Source organism: Anneissia japonica, unplaced genomic scaffold, assembly GCF_011630105.1.
Source record: "Anneissia japonica isolate Jap-2015-1 unplaced genomic scaffold, ASM1163010v1 scaffold376_len1572418_cov194, whole genome shotgun sequence".
NCBI lineage: Eukaryota > Metazoa > Echinodermata > Crinoidea > Comatulida > Comatulidae > Anneissia > Anneissia japonica.
In genome coordinates this window covers 21693-26665 of record NW_022741166.1, presented here as the reverse complement: position 1 = coordinate 26665, position 4973 = coordinate 21693, and positions in this window count along the sequence as shown.

Sequence of the window (4973 nt, the reverse complement as noted above, 5' to 3'; positions counted from 1 at the left end):
TAAACATAGAAAGAGCAATAATAGTAAAACTCGAGCGTCACGACATTGCGAAGTGTCTGCTCTTGTTCCTCGTATCGTACTCACTCGAGTCAATCCGAGATGGCCCGAGTGAAGTTTCATGCAAATGTTTCGTACGGAAAAAAAAATCGCGACCTGGGCAGAGGCGCGCCACGAGAGAGAGAGAGAGAGAAGCGGGTAAACTGGGTAGAGGGCGCAACATAAGTTGTGGCTGGTATCAAAGAGTATAAATTTAATAGTATTTAACAGTGTCGTGATGTGACACCGGCGTGAGTGCCACGGCTCCACCTCCCCACCCCCCAACCACCTTTACACAGTGTTAACATTTTAAACCCTGTTTGCTGGGATCACTTAGAATGAATACTTATAAAATATGTAAGCATCAGTACACGTTATACGTAGGCCTCTATAGGCCTAAGATAACACATACTAGGCCTTAAGCGTGATAAAAAATCTTAAATCCATATTAATCCAAGGCAAGATATAGAAATTTGATACTGTAAGTTCATTTTGGTTTTTATTCTTTTGCAAGATTCTTTAAAGAATTGTTTACCATACTAGCCTAATTCTAGGCCTATTAATGATGATGATGACAATGACAATGATGATGATGGACGCAAGACTGCATGACCGTTTTCATATTTGCAATATGAAACCAATTTCTTCAATTTTAAATACATTTTGCCCCGAATTCGTGAAAATTCGTTATCAAGCATAGACTTGATAACGAATTTTACCTTACACAAACATGGCGAAAACGAAAAGAATTGAAAGCCTTACAATTGCGAATGATATTTTTGGCCTCGTTGCGGTGTTTCGAACTTTTTTTAAAACGTCATTTTGTAATTTACTCTGTAATTTGTATGGTTTTCTTTTTACTTGTCTTCTTGTTTTGTATGTGAACGCACGGTGTATAGGCCTAAGGGCGTGCAAGCGATGTAAAGGTGTTGTTTCAATGAATTAATATACAGAAAGCACAAACAATAAATAATTAGTTTTAATTTTGAAGATTGGTCAATCCTGGTAAATCGAAAAATAAAAACAGGAAAAAAATCAAATATTTTAACAACGTTGAAAGGAAACATAAAAACAATCCATAGAAATTAGCAAATTGAGAAAAAAAATTGTTACATGGTTTTTATACCAGATAGGGCTACCGTATAATTCTGACAGAAACCCTCTGGGTCAGGGGTGGTGCTAGTTGGGGGGGGGGGGCAGGGTCCCGTCGGGGAAACCCACAATTTGTCGGGGACGAAAAAAAATATATGTATATTTTCTGCATATTAGTAGGCTCCAAAATCTTATAAATAAGCCTTCGAAACCCCTAAACTGTCATATTATTGTGGGGGGTGGGGCTTCGCTACAGGGAGCACTTTTGGGAAAAATTGAGCGAAGCTGACCACGCCCACTTTTTTCGTCGAGGACATCGGTCCACTGTCGGGACCTCGGACCCCTGGCAAATCCTGACTCCAACCACTGATCTGGGTCACTATTCCTTTGGTTAGGTTTTAAGGGTGGGGAAGGGGTGGGTACAGTGAGTATGATTAGACCTACTAATAGAATACTGGATCACTATTGTTAAGCATAAATTGGAAAATATTAACGCACGCCCCCTGGGAGGGAGCAGGGGGTGCAGAGGGTGCGATCGTACCCCCTAAATTGTATTAAGAAAAATAATTGTTGCATTATATTGTTGATGAATTATTTGTAAGAGTTTTAAGGTATGAGAGTGCAATTTCCCAGCACACCCAGAGGTCCATGTTCTCAAAAATTTCGCACCTCAGCCCCAACCATGTTGGCCCGCTCTACAGCCAGAGTACATCTTAGTTTATAGCAAGATGCCGGTATTTCTGCCCATCTGAATTACCTATAATACGCGACTCGATTGCGCGTGCCTTTATTATAATTTGAGAAGTATGAGAAAAAGCGTGCAAAGAAAAGATTGGCTTTCGGCACATGAAGTAGATAAAGTAAAGCAAATACATCAAAGACAATAAAGTTTTATTTTCTATGGTTCCGGTAAATCACAGCGATTAATTAGATTGATGAATATGAATTTTACTAGATAAGAGCTCCGGCGATTTAGAGGTACAATTTCCCCAAATTTTACCAACATGCGTGCGAACTCGTTTGAGATGCGTGTGCAAAGTTTTGAAGTAGGTAAAGTAAATACATCAAAGACAATGTTTTTAAGTGTTATTTTCTATGGTACCGTACATCACACATTTAATTAGATCTTTATGGTTGCCAAAAACAGCTGATAAAAGATTAGGAATGAATTTTACTATTTAAAAGTGTCATTTCCGGCAATTACATGTACTATTTCCTCAAATTGTATTACCTCAGCCCCAACTGTAGTGGGGCTGAGAAGCATTTGGACTCACAGTTTTGAAGTAGGTAAAGTGAACACATCAAAGACAATGTGTTCAAGTTTTATTTTCTATGGTACCGTACATCACACTAGATAGTGGTGGCGCCTGGGGACTATATCCCCGTCGAGGAAGCGTATTCCCTATCCCCCCCCCCCACCCGTCGGGGAAGACGAGTAGATTTTGTCGGGGAATCAACAAATTAAAAAAAATATTTAATTATGTAATGTTCGTTTAGCCACCATATTGTTTCATTAAATTATTTGTGTTAACTTTTCATCACAATAATAATAATAATAATAATAATAGATAATAGGCTAATAATAATAATAATAATAATAATATAATAATAATAATAATAATAATAATAATAATAATAATAATAATAATAATAATAATAATAATAATAATAATAGTTTATATGATGATATGATTAAAAATAAATTGCGTTCTGTTATGCCACAGATGCTCGTTTGGATAGCCTCATGATGCTTGGAATACATCGTGATAGGTGAAGCAACCTCGACCTTGACAGCGTGGTTAACAGATTTCATGCAAAATTTCCAAAATTTAGAATTTCACTTTCAAGAATGAGGATTTGAAAATATATTATATGGTTACATTGTATACTCTTTGTTTCTTGCTTTAATATTCAAAATGTTTTGGTTTTGGAAGCTGATTTCGACATTAGAAAATATAGCCTACATGAAGTCATATTATTATAGTAACTCGATGCCTATCAAATAAATAATAAAAATTCGCCATAATTCGTCAAATATCCTCCAAGCCTCCAAGGGGCTTCGCCCCCTGAACGCCCACCGGGGGCCCTAGGCGGCCCCAGCCAAGTGAGAATCGATTCCCTCCACTAGTTCCCCCCCCCCCCTCCGTCGGGGCCTTTAGCCCCTTTGTCGGGCAGGTCCTGGCGGCCATCACTGACACTAGATCTCTATGGTTGCCGAAAATAGCTGATAAAAGATAATGAGAATTTGTTGGCGCTTCATTTTGACTACGGTATATATTTTATAATGGTAATGTGATGATGATGAAGTTTACTATTTAAAAGCGTCATTGGTTAAGCACATCTTTTGATGACAGTTTTTTTAACTTTTGCTTTTCCTCGGCAACCCTGTCCAACTTTTCTGTTTTTGTCAAAAGATTGAAAATAAAATAAATAAATAAATTTCCGGCCACTAGAGGTACTCTTTCCTCAAATGTTCTCACCTTAGCCCCAACCATGGTGGGCTGTGGTGAATTTGGCCACACGGTTTGAGGTAGGTCAAGTAAATTAAATACATCAAAGAAAGTGTTTCTTTAGTTTTATTTTGTATGGTACATCGCTCATATTAATTAGAAAATCCCTGATTTGAAATCATGAGAAACTGCTTTCATCTAGAAAATATTGATGGTGTGATGATGAATTTTACTATATAAAAGTGTCATTTCAGGCCATCTAAAGGTACTATTTCCTCAAATTTTTCTCACCTCAGCCCCAACCATTGGTGGGGCTGAGGTGGTTTTGACTCACAGCTTTGAAGTAGGTAAAGTAAATACATCAAAGACAATGTTTTTAAGTTTCATTTACTATGGTACATCACACATACTAATTACGGTAGATCTCTGTGGTTACCGAAAATCGCTGATAAAAAATCACAAGAGTTTGCGCTTCATTTTGACTATAATGGTGATGTGATGATGATGAATTTTACTATATAAAAGTGTCATTTCCGGAAATCTGCATGTACTTTTCCTCATTTTTTTGTACGCATCCCCACCGCCAAATCTTGCATCCGCCCCAGCTCCACCATCCAAAATTTCTTGTCAACTCACATGAGTAGGCCTATAACTTACTGTATGCAAGAAAACACTGTTCACTATATATACTCAAAATCGAGTAGGCCGTAGGTGCATTTGTACTGTTAAAAAAAATTTAAAATCATAGAGTAAAGCACGATGTTGATTTCACTGTCATTCATTAGCTTTATAATTTTGCAATTTTTTTTTTGCATTCCAACAGGAAACAGGTAACACTGGATGCGCCATAAATATGAACAAAATGAGCAAGTTAATTTCAACATTTCAAAAAACCACTCTTTGATTGCGAAATATTATTTGAATTTGTATTGTAACAAGTATGAGCGAATTTCAAAATGAATAACATATTTTAATGTCATAAAATAATAATAATAATAATATTAATATTAATAATAATAATAGTAATAATAATAATAACAATTGTTATATTTCTAATATACCGCATATCCACTATGCGCTTTACACAAAATAAACCTACAATGGAATATTTTACAAAGAAATTGACACCACAAATTTTTAAAATGCAGGCAACACGCCTTGCACATGCTTTATCTTATTTACTACTATCTATTCATAATTATTAATAAATCTAGCAAAACGCAACCAACCAAAAACAAGGACTTATATTAACTTATACTCCTTGCAACAAAACCTTCTATCAACCAATGAAATCTGTCTACCATTGGTGGTTGTGCCTTTGCGGAGCTTGGATCATTAATGGTTGACGTGTTTTCTTCCAACTGTTGTGCATAGGCGTAGATCTGTCTCTTATAC